General features: G+C 36.1%; 1 protein-coding gene across 1 annotated transcript in view; it reads left to right on the top strand.

Moving 5' to 3' along the window:
* The first annotated feature begins 6,629 nt into the window (after positions 1–6,629).
* Positions 6,630–15,226, top strand: part of Pla2g4a (phospholipase A2 group IVA) — a 128,456-nt gene continuing 119,859 nt past the window's right edge. The window contains exon 1 of the mRNA XM_046462691.2: positions 6,630–6,761. The gene's annotated coding sequence lies outside the window, so the exon portion shown is untranslated. The remainder of the gene's footprint in view (positions 6,762–15,226) is intronic.

Here is a 15,226-nt window from a genome sequence, read left to right as displayed (position 1 = left end):
TGTTTTTTTAAGTTTCATATAACTATTTCCCAGTAAGAATAAATTGACTCATTTGGGCATTATTCTATAAAGTAAGTGACAAGATTAAGTTTTAAATCTTAATAAAATTTTTAGTGCATCTTACAAATGTATTACTAAGTATTACTTATATATTACTATGTATTCTATATTAATATCAATACTGTGTATTATTTACAATGTATAAGGCACTAAATCCTTAATTTGAAATTAGATCTGTGAATCATCAATTTATACAAAATTATCTTCTCCCACCACATGGCCAGGTGGCTATTCCCCAGAAGTCTTGCTACCTGCTATTAACCTGAACCATACACTGGGAAGATTTTCTTCCTGAAGCACTCATGTCTGCCTATGTGAGGACTTAGAAATAGAGGACACATTTTGCAATGCCAAATTTCCTTTTTTCCTTGAACTGTTTTCACAGTTTTTGAGATGGCAAAGTTAATTCCAGCTAAGAGTAAATTGGCTTACTTTTTTGGGCATAAATCCTCAAAGTAAACAACAATTGGAAGATAAACTCTTAAATATTAATAAAATAGTATTAAGTAAAAACTGTGTAAAAGTCGTTAAGACCCTAATGCTAAGTTGAGTGAAACATCTGTCTTGTATGAATTATCTTCTCCTACCACGTGGTATGCTGCATTAATGTAGTTAAGTTTTATCCAACGGTATTAGCGCTCCATTTCTATTCTTTCCATTTTGATAGGGCTCCTCCCATCCAGGTCTTGGTATAACAGTGGTTCACTTCATGCTTTGAATATATCCCTTGCTGCTCTAAAACTGACATTTTTTTCCTTCTTCCTCACATTCTCCTCCCCAATCTTCTCCTCCCTGTTCTTCTTCCTGATCTTCTCTTCCTGTTCTTCTTCCTGATCTTCTCCTCCTGTTCTTCTCTTTCCTGTTCTTCTCCTCCCTGTCCTTCTCCTCCCTGATCTTCTCCTGCCCTATCCTCTTTTTCCTAATCTCTCCTCCCCAATCTTGGGAAACAAGATTCCTCTGAATCACCTTAAATAAATCCTCTGTTCCTCCTGATAGAATCACAGATTATGAGACAGGAGTCCCCTGTATTTTTCCATTGCTAGCAAAGCAATAAAACTTCTTTTTCCCTGTTCTTAAAACCTACTGGATTGGCATTAGGGACAAGGATCTAGCTTTTGGTGACACCAGTCCCTGATATCTGGTGACACAGTAATCACTTTGGTTTTTTCCCTCCTCATTTTGGTGTCTCCATTCTTTATTCTAACGTGCTATATTCCTGAATATCAGTGTAACAATGTCATTCCCTGCTAAGTTCCAAGAAGCTAGTGCCCATCTTCAATGAAATCTCAACTAACAAAATTAAAGCAAGGACAGTGCAAGGAACCACTAGCATATTTGATAACTGGGAAGTTTCTGGTTCACTGCAGGTCCAAATCCCTATATCTGTTGTCAGAGTTCTTAAAGTCTGACCACCAGTGTACATTCTTAAAATTATCTCTAGTATCCTCCAAAACTCTTAGACTTGTAACAGGGGTTCATTTGATGTTTTATTCTTTCTCCCAATCTTCTTTTCCTTAAACTTCTCCTCCCTAATCTCATTTTTCTCTGAATCACCTCTATGAAAGCCTCCTGTTCCTACAGATGGGCAGAATCACAGCTTTTGGGACAGGAGTCCCCTGTGTTTATCCTTTGCTAGTAAAGCAATAAATCTTCTTTTTTCCTTTTTCTCAAAACTGTGTTCTCATTAATGAATTGGCATCAAGGACAAGGACAGAGATTTAGGCAACAGACTTGCCATTGCACTTACTCTGTGATGAATTCCTGTCTTTGCCTTTGCTGTTTCAATTTATCATGACTACCCACCAAATCCCAATCCTACCTTCATGACTCAGTTTGGATTTCTGATTTATTTTATTTTGAGGAGGAAGGAACTGGGGATTGAACTCAGTGGTGCTTTATCACTGAGCCACATCCCCAGCCATTTTTATTTTTTTATTTTGAAACAAGGTCTCTCTAAATTGTTTAGGGCCTTGCTAAATTGATGAGGCTGGTCTTGAACTTCTGATCCTCCTGCCTCAGCCTCTGAATTGTTGGGATTATAGGCTTGAACCACTGTGCCCAGCTTGGATTTCTGATTTAATTCAGCTTGACTTCACCTCTCTTATTTTTCTCTAGCTTTTGCTGTTCAAGACATTTCTGGTGGCATTGTCTTGTGTGCCTTTTAAATTTTATGTGTCAGTTTAGGTTTGTATATGCTTAGTTGCTGTTTTTGTTGTCTGAAACATTCCTTTCACACTGGGTTTCATCTTCAAGTCTCACTTGAAATTTTGCCTCCTTGGAGGGGTCTTTCCTGGACATGATGGCTTCAAAAAGTCATTATCTTATCTTGTTCCTTGTCTCCGTCCTCTACTGAGATGTAAAATCCATGAAAATACTAACCGTGCTGATCCTGTTTGCTCTTTCCAGGGATAGGCACATGACTTTTTGTTCTATTTAGGCCCTTGAGGGATTGGGTGATGCCTGCCAACATGGATTAGCCATGGCTTTTTTTACTTGGTCTTTTGATTCAAATGCTAATCTCTTCAGGCTCAGTGGCACATGCCTGTAATCCTAGAAGTTTGGGAAGCTGAGGCAGGAGGATTGTGAGTTTAATGCCAGCCTCAGCAATTTAGCAAGGCCCTAAGCAATTTAGTGAAACCTCAAAGTAAAAAATAAAAAGGGCTGGGGATATGGCTTAGTGGTTAAGCACTCCTGGGTTCAATCCCTAGTACTAGTACTAATCTCTTTTGGTAACAGCCTCATGGACAAACCTGGAAATAACGTTTAGTCATTTGGGCATCCCTCAGCATCGTCAAATTGACCCAGAACATTCAACAATCATAAGAGGATATTAATTAAGAAATATTTAAGTTGTTAGGCCATTCTGTTTTCCTTAATGGTCCTGTCTCCATGAACAAAACAGTTGGATTGTTTTGAAAATTTGGAATAAAGAAGATTAGGATATATTTTTTATAGCAGTTTTGTGAATTTTGTTGTTGTGAATTATCTCAATGTTTACTTTATGCTGAGAAGTAAACTTGGGATCAACTGTGGAATTTAAAGCCACATCATAAATTTAATGAGACTAAATCTGGTATGTGACTTTTTTATTTGGGTGAAGATTAAGGGTTGTTCTTGAAATCTTGATCCTTGTGCTTGATGCCAATCCAATAACAAGGTTACAGTTTTGAGAAAAAGGAAAAAGAAGTTTATTCCTTTGCTAGCAAAGGAGAAACACAGGGAATTCCATCCTAGAGTCTGTGATTTTGCGCATCAGGAGGAACAGGGGAATTTTAAAGAGGTGATGCAAAGGATACCTTCCGTGTGTTCTCTGTTCTGAGTTGTAATTCACTTGTTAATTTAGCAGATAATCATTTTTGAGATCTGATGCCATCTCCAAAGTCTGGATTACCTTGTTCTTGTAGTGGGTGTGAGCTCAAGGACCTATAACTCTGCCCAGGTTGGGGAGAAAGGTAATCTGTTTCTCTGAGGTTAGGGAGGGGAAGAGATTAAGGAGGAGGAGAAAGAGAGGAAGAGAAAGAAACATGTGCCTTTTAAAATAAGTCACAACTTGCATGGTGGCACATGCCTGTAATCCTAGCAACTCAGGAGGCTGACAAGGGAGGATTTTAAGTTCGAGACCAGCCTTAGTAACTTAGTGAGGCCCTAAGCAACTTAGCAAGAGCTTGTCTCAAACATTTAAAAATGGACTGGGAATGTGGCTAAAAGGTTAAGTGCCCCCGAGTTCATACCCTAATACCTAAATAAATAAATTGCAGTAGCAGAGAAGCAAGGGCTATATTCAAAGCAAAAAGTGGACTACTGTTACGTTTACTTGTTGTTCGTTATTCTGCTTTTTTTAAAACTATTTTTTAGTTATAGATACACTCATCTTTACTTTGTTCATTTATTTTTATGTGGTGCTGAGAAATGAAACTAGTGCCTCACATGTGCGAGGCAAGGGCTCTGTCACTGAGCCACAACCCCAGCCCTGCGTTGTATTTTTAATCAGAGAAAAATATCCTGTATATAAAGCATGAAGGAAGAAAGATATTTTTTTCCCAAAACTGTCAGTACCTGACAATGTATTTGAAAAATTGAATAGCAAAGTGTTCCTGAAGCTGCTGAGTCACTAGTTTTGCAGACATAAATATAGAAATGCTGTTATCTTCTTAGCCCTAGACAGCCAAAAGTTCTATAAAAACCCTCTAGTGACATCTATCAGAGTTTGGCTACTTGAGAAACACTGGAAATCCATTTAGCAATAGTTCTTACTCAACCAAAGGTCACAGGCTCAGACTTTCTCATTGTCGTCAGTACATTTAAATTCCAAGAGCATAAATATCTTTTAAACTTTAAAGTGCCTGCAAGTCAGCCTCGGAGCTGAGTAATTGGGCTTGCGCCCACTCTGACCGAAGTACTAAAACTAGACATGCACTTTTCCCAAATTTAGAGTGATCTTGGAGAGCAGAAAATAACTTGTTAAATTATTGCCACAAGTAGATAAAAATGAATGAGAAAAACCTGGCTTTGTAAAAAATTCTTGAACCCAATTTGTCGGTGGCCAAACATTTCTACTGTATATTAAACTGTATTTATTTTGACAGGGTGAATGTTTCCATTTGTACTATATAAAATTGTAATGTGGCATAGAACCTGAAGTTATCCTGATTTAATTTTTACTTCTACCTCACTTGCAAATAAAAAAGGAACATTTTAAAAGTGTGATGGTATGAGTCAGTAGGCAGTGGAGAAAACTGGATATCGTGGGTATGACAGTGAACTGATTAGACTTGTAGGAAGGTGTATCTGTTGATGAAGCCTAAGATGATCTTGAGAACAGAAAAGAGACGCAGGAATAAAGATCATATGTTAGTATCTGTAATAAAGAGGGAGGCAACAATTAAAGTTAATATTTTGACAGTAAAATGGAAAGAAAAGAAAAATGCAGATATAAAAATTTTGAAGATAAAATCAGAAGGTGAACAAGTGATTTATGGTGAGGAGGATGAAGGGGCAAGATAGTGACCATTTTTGATCCAAAAGGAAATTAGTGGAAGGTGCCTAACCTGGGAACCACTAAAGTCTAACAGATATTTATTTGACTTGGGACAAAGCTGAAAAGATGATCGAATAAAACTTGCTATAAGAGTGTCTGACATACTGGAAAAATATGGGCTTTGGATTTTTTGTGCTTATGTGAGATGAGAATTCTAAACAAGATCTAAATAGTGATGTTTACTGTCATAAATACAGTGGTTAGTGATATAGTGAGTATAGTGATAAGACAGAGTACCTTGCCCATCAGAGTTCTGTATAAGGAGTAACAATCATATCATCAGTGCTTTCTCTGTTCCACTTTTTTTAAAACTTATTTTTAAAAATTGTGGAGGGAAAGAAGGCTTAATAAAATAGCAACAATCATCTAATATATCTAAAAAGAAAAATATCATTTTCAGTTTTTAGGTTAAAATGTTGGTGCAGATGTACAGGATAACTACAGGTAGATATTTCGCTCTTAGAACATAGTTCCTATTGCTCATGAACACTCTCTCAAGAGCTATGCTTTCATCATGATATCTGATTCTATTAATAGTACATGTATTTAATTAAGGTCCATTTCTTCCTTACCTCTGGTTGGTTTTTGCCTTTCCACAAATTTTACCTATGTGGAAAGGAGCATAAAAATAAAATTTTTCTCTTCAGTAATGATGCAGAAAATTGCACTAAGTGGAGTGCTCTTTGGGTGTCAGGTTCAGGATGTCCTTGACCTCACATCAGAGACAATGCTTTCAACAACCATCCATTGAGCTCATGGAGCTCCTAATGTGTTATGGACCTCAGGTAGAAAGAGGGTTTATAACATGAAAAAGACTTCACTTTCAACCTCATGGAATAACACATATTTTTTTTTCTTGTATACCCAAGTATAACACAGGACCAGTGCTATGATGAGTGTTCTTATTCAAGTGGAGTAATTAATTCTGCTAGAATGGATTTCTATGGAATTTAAGCAATGTACTTTTCTTCATATTCACGTTATCAAGTATTTTAGTTTATATTGCAAATTTGGAATTCAACCTGACTTAATTTTTCTTAACTATAAATCTCAACATTTGCATTATATTCTTTGGAATGCTTTTAACCTTAAACTTACAAAGGAATATAATTATCAACTCAGGTGTTCAGAGTTTGGGGGACGAAATATTTGAATAGATGTGATTTTTAAAGTGGTCCTACATCGTTCATTTAAAAAAATGTATCCATTTTTATGTTTAGGGTTTGTTATAAGCTTGGCCTTTTTAAAGAATGCAAATAATGTGCAAGGTTATTTACTGTGTTTTCAATTTTGTTCTTGTGTGGAAGAAAGAGAAGTAGTGTGTTCTTAAGGGCAAAAAGCAATTCTACACGCAGAGAAACGCAAAGTCTATATAATTTAGGACAAGTTAGTTTATCTATCCTTTAAGCATGCTTTCTGACTGCAAACATCTGATTCTGATGACTATTTACCTTCCAAATATCAGCCTTTATGAGCAGTGTTCTCTCCCTCTCTTGTTCTTTAATTCCACCTTAAAACATGTGCAGAACCCCAAGGAGACCAGCCCACGGTTTAGCCCCGCCTACCAGGGATAAGACTTTCCTGAAGTTCTGGCTGAACTGGGATCCTGACCGAAAATAGAGGCACAGAAAAGCCTGAAGATTCTCATGTAACTCTGGGAACTGTAAGCAATACCTTTACTCTTGCCCTGCTCCACTTCTCTCTCCCACTCTCCTTCGCTGTTAGTCTGTAGTCACTCGGAAGGAAGAAGGGGACGGAGGGGAACCTCATTGCTTTCAAAGGCTGCGTGCCTTTTGCTTTTGAAACGATGCACGGATCAGAAACTTCAGTTTCCTTCTCACCGGGGCAAGTTTGCTTTCCTGGGTGTAAATGCACTGCGGAGTCGAGCGATCAGTTGTTTCCTTCGGTTGGAGCCCGGAAATTTAGCATTTAAGGCAGCAGCGAGGTGGTGTGCGTTTATGGTACACGTGATGCCACTCCGTGGTCCCCGCACTCTAGCCTTGCTCTTTGACAGCTCTGAGGATCCTTAGCAACCGCCTTCATGGACTCATTTAAATTTTATTTGAAAAAAAAAAAAAGAGTGGTTTTGGATACTTACGCAAAGCATTCCTGGGTATTTGATGTGTTTCAGTGTCACGCCAAAGACAGACAATACTGAAAAATTAAATGTAAACCCACCGGTGTTCTGATTGAATTTTCCCTTGAGATATTTGACACAGTAGGAAAACGGCTCAAGACTAGATACTTGAAAAGATAGGATCAAGTCCCACAGTTAAATGTTGAGTGTGAAATACTGTTTTAGCAATTTTGTTTCAAGGAAGGAGGAAAAAAGACACTCTTTCTATCTCCTATAACTTCTAATAATTTTAGTCTTAAAAATAATATTTTTTTTCATCACAGACACTAGAACAGGAAGTGCTCTTGATACTGTTTGATGATCTAGGCATTTATTCAGATAAAGCAGATGGAGAGTATTAGATTGGGCTCAGCTCAAACATAATTGGGGTATAAGAAGGATTTGTATTTTGTTTTGTTTCTGTTTATTGTATAAATTTGAAATCGTGGCCCAAGAGGTATTTTTTAGGAAATCTAGTGAAAGAAGCTCAGTATGAGTCTTAAAAATTACCTCCCAGAGGTCCTAGGCCTCACCAGTCAACTTGGATGTTGGGATGAGAAACGGCCCTTTGTTTGCCCTGAGTTCAGGAAGAGTTAAATTTTAAATTAAGCAATAGTTGTGAAATGCATAGAGAAGTGTTTAATCTGCATTTGCTCAGAGAAGTTTTACAAACTTCCTGTAGGGCAAGCATATTTGATGGGACAATACCCTGCTTCTTTTTAACACTGTAAGTGACTTTTTAAAGTATTTCACATTTAGTTAAAGAAAAAGAAAATTATTAAATAGATTTCTTAGCGCCTGATAAAGTTCATTCCATACAGGCAATTTGACCTGTACTTTTAACCCATCATTGTTTTTCCTAGTGCTGCTACTTAGAAAACAAAGTCAAAAAAATTGAATTATTTACATATTAACAAGATATGTTCCAGACATTAAAAAAAAAAAAAAGAGGAAGACAGAATCGTCCTAGTTCCTTTTCCTCTTGTATTTATAATCATTTTTTTCACCTTCTCTTGCTGGCATATTTTGTAGGTTTACTTGTTTTCAACCTTTTTTCTTTCTTTTTGATCACTGACCCTTTTACAAATTTTGTAATAACTCTGGACTCCTCCCCAAATTAATGCATTTGTGCCTTTCCAACACACACAAATTTGGAAACGCCTTTATGAAGTTCACAAATCTCAAAAGGCAATTTATATTGCATTGAAAGGGAATATTTATTAGAACTCTGAAGTTTTCTGATGACATAAAATAATTATTTAACGAATCATTTCGCTTATAAGCAAGGAACTGTCTAAAGATGGATACCGCAGTGTTGGTATTGTTGCTTCTTCACCCGTATTATGGGATGTCAAGCATCTTGGTGCAACAGGAAGACTACTTGTCTAGAAACCATGTGACCCAGGTTCTAGATTCAACCCTGAGAATAATCAGCCATATAATATCAGACTTGTCATTTTATTGTAACATCTGTTATTTTTTATTGCTTGAATAGTAAATGGAATTAGATACATCTATATCTTCTACTTTTTCCCCAAATTCCTAATGGTATGTCCCAAAGTGATAATGCTTTATAATATTATTGTTTATTACAAAGATAAATCATGCTTACTGTTTCCATTTTGTTAAATATAAAAAATTACATAGAAAAAAAGAAAAAGTTACCTATAATGCTCCATGAGGTCACTACTTTTAAAATGTCACTCATCCATCTATTCAGCCAATGAATATTTATTGAGTACCCAGTGTGCATCAGCATGGATACAAAGAATTCCTGTATTTACATCTATGCTTCTATACCTTTTTTTTCTCAATATATACTTATGTGTAGATTTACAAAGTTGCGATCACACTGTACATGCTATTTTCTATGATGCTTCTCCCTCATTCATATTTTCTGTTGAACATAATTTTGAATAATAGTACTTTTTTGATTCATTCATATTTTAAATATTATTGAGTTCCTAGTATGTGTCAGGCACTATGCAGTTGATGGCTGTTTATCCACATGAGCTAAAAAGGTTCTCACCATATGCAGCTTTAAGTTTGTGAATATGTTTAACTGACCAGTCATAATTTGTTGAATATTTAGGTGGTTAAAATTTTCCAGGATTATAGATAATATTTAATCTAGAACCCTTGTATATTTTGTACACTTCTTTGTACACATTCTTAGGATAGATTCTTCAATCTATTAAATTTTCCAGCTTCTAACAAAAATCCTACTACTTACAATTGTGACAGCATGAGCCAAATTTCTTTAGCTCATTCCCATGTGGGTTTCTCAACTGTAAAATAGAAATAATAATAATTGAGTATTTTGAGGATTCTTAAAATGTTCAGCAAAATGTCAGAGAATGCTAGTTGTAATTTTTGACATTTTTCTTTGAGAAAGATTGTATCCATTTGGAAGCTGTATGAGAGAGGAGAGTTACCCTGGGTCCACGCTGGGTGTTACCACCAAATAGAGAAAACAACAAATCTAACAATTTAGATAATTCTTATGTGAAAAGAAAATTTTATTTAAATTTGTATTTTGTTTAAAATTTCTAACATAATAAATATCAACAGATATAGCTACCATAATCAAAGGCCCTTTAGGGATTCCTCAAAAATTCTGAAGAACATCAGGGGCCTTAACAATATAGGTGAAATTTTGAACTAGAGGTAGAAATTTTATGAACACTTTTTTTCCTCATTTTTTTTTTTGCAGATTGTTTTTAGTGTTTCCTGGAACACTTCCCTTAACAATGATGAGAATGTATAGAAAAATGAAAGCAAATTGCTTTTCTTTCTCATAGACTCATTTTTACAGAAATTGGGGAAATTGAAGATGGTTCAGAGAATATGGCCCAAACTAATGGTGCCGGGGACATCCAGCCTTGCTTAACGTAGAGAAGACAGAGTTAAGGCTAAGCTTTGCATCATTAATAAAAAGTTTTAGGAGAAAAATAATGTCCACGCTTGTCAAAAACCAACTTAGAATGAGCTTAAGGTCTGGCTAACTCTTCATCTTCTACCTTTTGACTATTATAAAGGTAAACAGATGGGGAAACCAAGAGTAACTGTGGAGGTTTTTTTCCCCTAGAGAAGACAGTACATAAAACAGGTATTGTTCTGGTCTTTGGACACCATTACCTGCCCAAGGTAAAAATGGAATGCACTATACTTTTTGCGGGTTTTGTTATGCAAGTCTCAGTTTTCTTATTCTCTGGGTTTTTAATCCACCCTTATAACATTTTTTGAAACTATAGTTTACCTCCCCCTTTATACCAACATAAACACAAATAATTGAATGCTCCACTATCAGCAGTTTTGTAAAGCTACACACCTACCAGTCTAATTACTCTTTTAATTAATTCAATTATCTTTAGAAAGACTCAGTGATCTATATCAGAGTTCAGCCAAAACTGGGTCAAAGATGATAGGCCAGATGGCACTCATTTTGCTTGCCATGGCCCATATAGCTGTGAATCAGTTGCTCCTTCATCCTCAGTCTTCCTTCTCACTTTCTTGACTTTTGGAGTTGGCAGGGAAATTTAGGTATTTTAGGGAACAGCATGTTTTGAGATAGAAAACAAGTGTTCATAATATGTGTAATTTTGATATTCTTTGTGTGTGTGTGTGTATGTGTGTGTGTGGTGTGGTGTTAGGGATTGAAACCAGAGGTAGTCTACCACTGAACTTCATCCCCATCCCTTTTTTATTTTTCATTTTGAGACAAAGTTTTGCTAAATTGCCAGCCTGGCCTCGAACTTGTGATCCTCTAGCCTCACCCTCCTGAGTAGCTGGGATTATAGGTGTGTAATATCATACCTGCCTTCAGTTTTCTTCTGTAGTATAGAAAGCTCATGTATTTGCAAGACTCATCTTATACTTGCTTAGTTTATCATTTTTGTCATTATTTATTGCCTATTTCCTGATTATCTAGTTTGAAAAAATGTATCAGAAGGCCAATAATACCTTCTATTTACATAGCACTCTATAACTGATAAAAGAACTGCTTATTCATCCCTTCCCACATTCATTCCTACAATAACTAGATGAGTTAGCAGAACATTTGTTACGATGTACATTTTATAGATGTGAAAGGAGAAATGTTAAAAAATCAAGCGCCTTTTTATTTGTCCAAGTCTTAGGATTTTTATTTTGATGTACTTTACATGTCGCAATTGATTAATTGGCTGGTTTGTATTCTGAGTTTTATAAATATTATTTGATGTTGTCAGCATCTTCCTATTATGGTTAACATCAAAAAAATTATAAGGAAGGGTGCAGAAAGTACACTGTCTGAAAGCATGTTTCCATAATAACTCCATTGTTCTGCACTTATAACTTGGTTACTGATTGACGTGATAGAGGAAGTTGCAGTACATGATTTGTAATTTTGTTTTTTGAAACTCCATAGTAGTTTTTTACAGGTCTATATTTTAAAGAAAATAAAAAATAAGACATTTTATCAAAACTACATATGTAGCTGAAGTCATAATCTTAGACCTCAAATAGAAAACACCAGGGCATTTCTGTAATTTATGGCATGGTAGTCTACGTTTAATGTAAAATCGTAAAACATGTTCAGATAATTACTTCAAAGTCCTATTATAGTGATTCTTAGAAGTTGCTACTAATGCATTTTAGGACAGTTTGGTACAGCAAAATTTCTAATTTGAAAAGTTACTTGGTTAATTAAAGATTTAATTGCAAAGCTATTATGCTTACTTGTAATCTGTTACTTTGTACTTATTCCTGAGCTGGCAACAAGCAGGAATTTTTATTTGAAATACATAAAAATTCACAATATTTACATGAAAATTTTCCCATCTTTATAATTATCTGCAATGATGCATCTGTTGTCAATGAAAAACGATGGAAGAATCAATTTTCTAAGATTTGTTGTTGTAGGAATTCTTACTATTTAAATTATCTTTCAGATTGTCAAATTATTTGGCTGATTAATACCTTATGCACTAATATGAGGTATTAACATACCTTATGATATAGCATATACTTACTAAAATAAGGCAATAATACTTATTCACAAAGTGTTAATATTAATTATTAATGTTAATACCATCTGTATTTATGTATATTAATAATGAGTTAATCCATGTTAATTATGAAGGAATTACTTAACATACAGTGCTTTTTATATTATTTTTTTGGTACTGGGGATTGAATTCAGGGGTGTTCTACCACTTAGCTACATCCCCTGTCTTTATTTTTTTTTAATTTTTGGAAAGGGTCTTGCTAAGTTGCTGAGGCTGACTTTGAACTTACGATCCTCCTGTTTTAGCCTCCTGAGTAACTGGGATTATAGGTGCGTGATAATGGCCCAGTATATCTTATGTATTAATGATTAATAGTCATCATTTAATATTACACATTATATGTATTAATAAGGAGCTTAATTAGCACATTAATATTTAAGGCACTAATCAACCAATTTGTCAATCAAAACGATACTTTAAATAGATAGCAAGAATTTCTGCAAATACTTTTTATCATCACAATGAAAAGAATGTTCTTGTATAAAGTATACATTTCCGTGAGAAAAAACTTTATATCCCTCTTTATTAATGCACATGGCATGCTTAGAAAAGTAATAGGAAAAAATTTCTGTTTTTAGTTAATACTTAGGAAAAGAGCAAATGTTGTGTGAAACAATTTAAATACTTTGTTATTCTCCTTTTTCATAAAAGAATTTTGCTTTGTTAGAAATCATCGATCAACCAGCCGTTTGCAGCTTATTCCTTTGCTCATTCAGTAAGTTGTGATTAGTACTGGACCTCATAGGCACTGTGCTGTATTTTGGGTATACCTGAGTGAATAAAGCAGGTAGAGTGCATTCCGTCTTGGGAGAGACCAAAAGTAAACCTACAAATAATAAGCAAATGAGCTTTTTTTGCTGGGAGGTAATTTTAGCCCATGTATGAAGAGAGGAGATGCCATGGATGGGAAATGAATGGAACGAGAACAGCGTGGCTTAAGATGGTGGCTGTAGGCAGAGAAGAGAATTTGTAAAGGAGTTTGCTAAGAAGAAACCAAGAATGATGTCATGGGAACAAAGTGGAGAAAGTGGAAACAAAGAGGCCGAGTAAGATGAGCTTAAGAAAGTGACCAGCATGTCTGAGCTGATAGAGGTCATTGGTGATCCTGATGAGAAGTGTCGGTGGAGTGATGGGAGCAGAAGTGGGGGTGGGGTGGGAGTGAACGGGAACAAGAATGGCACAGCTGTGAATCCAGGGTGAGTAATGTTTCTTTAGGGAAGTTCGTCACTAAAACAGTCTAAAAATGGAGATATAGTGGGGAAAATGAATATGGATTGAATGGAGAGATTCTAACAGGTTTGCCAATCAGATAATCTGGTTGAAAAGTAAAGTTGGATGATTCAGGAAAGAAAGTCATGGTCATCAGAGTAAAGTCCTTGAGAAAGAGACGGATGGATTTTTCCATCTAGAGAGATGTGCACGGGGCCAGGTCTATACCAGGTGTAAGAATGCCACCTCTTCTGTTACCAGAGAAGAACCCAAGTGCAGAGCCAGGGGAGTTTGCAGATTTGCTGGTGGAAGATGGGAAGCTTCCCTCTGGTGCTTTCTGTTTTCTCTCAATGAAGAAAGATGAGGTCACAAACTAAGCATGGGGGTGGGGAGGTGAGAGCCTCCAGAGGAAAAAGGGAACAAAGTCATTTCCTTGGGTGGCAATGCAAATTCACTGGAGAAACTTAGAAAGATGTGTGTGGTGTGGAGAGCCTCTTCAGGTTTTGAGGATGTGGACCTAAAATAAAACCAGTCTGCCATGTTCTGTGGTTTATCTCTAGCTATGGCTTAAATGCTAGGTGCAAAGAGCTAGATGCTTGGGTTCTTTTAGAGTGGGAGGGAGGAGGCCAGCAGGAGGAGTAGGAAGAGGAAGAAGAAGAAAAGCTGAAAACCCTTAAAATGAACTAGCACACTGAGCAAAACATAAACTGAATGAAAACAAAGCCCAAAATCAAAAATAACCTCAGATCAAAATCCATAGAAATCCATGGTGTGTAGAATACAGATCCTTTTATCTAAGGTAATTAGTGACTAGGAGGGAGTAGTCACAGCTTGGCTTGACTTCCAGCTCTAGTCAGCAGGAATGGAGCCTTTGTTCTTTTCAAACTCTTGTTGGATTATTCACCTGGCTGGTTGCTAGGCCTTTTCTACACTTCAGCAGATCTCAATGGCTTTCCTGTTCCAGGGGCCAGCATTCTGGAATCTGTTTTCTTCATGTTCTAGTCTGTAGAATGGTTGCTATTGTCCTTTGAAGTTTGAATGTTTAATCGTTGGCCTCCCTTGCCCTTAATGGATCCCTAGCCAAGTGCTTGGGTCTGGCCTATAGAACATTCCTCAGCCTTTTGTCTACTTCCCCAGGTTTCTGAGCGCACGTTAGTCCTCAAGGTAGGGCTTTATCGATTTTGTAATTCTGCAGTGTAATTCTGCAACATTGGGCTGGGGTGCCGCTCAGTGGCAGAGCACTTGCCTAGCATGTGTAAGGCCCTGGGTTCCATCCCCAGCACCACAAACAAAACAAAACAAAACAAAACAAAACAAAAAACAGCAATGAAAAATTGCAAAGTAAAGATGTCTAAAACATAAAGATGTCTAATTAGGGATAACAGTAGACCATTGAAAAGAGGATCTTCCTTACAGTCATGGTATCAGGATGTTCTTTCTTCAACCTCACATAAATCCTTCATTTTGTATTTAAAAGTCACTTCTCAAAATTAAAGATTTAGAGAACAGCTGGTTACCATAATAAAAATGGTATTTTTATAAGGGACTAAAATAGTATTATTGAAATATTGACTCTTGAATTATTTCAAAGTTCAAAACCATCCTTTTTTTCTTAAGTTCAGTAGCCATTTCTCATAAATCTTCTTAAGATGAAAGCGCTGTAGTTTTGCCATGGATTGAAAGTCATTGTGCACTTTATTGCTGGTTCAGCCCATATTGGTTAAGGGATGGTTTAGCTTTGGTTATCTAACTTCC

Source organism: Marmota monax, unplaced genomic scaffold (assembly GCF_021218885.2).
Source record: "Marmota monax isolate L192 unplaced genomic scaffold, Marmota_monax_Labrador192_F-V1.1 WCK01_AAM20220418_F8-fsc00250, whole genome shotgun sequence".
In the NCBI taxonomy this organism is placed as follows: domain Eukaryota; kingdom Metazoa; phylum Chordata; class Mammalia; order Rodentia; family Sciuridae; genus Marmota; species Marmota monax.
The sequence above is the reverse complement of the archived record's forward strand: the minus strand, read 5'-3'. Positions and strand labels throughout refer to the sequence as shown.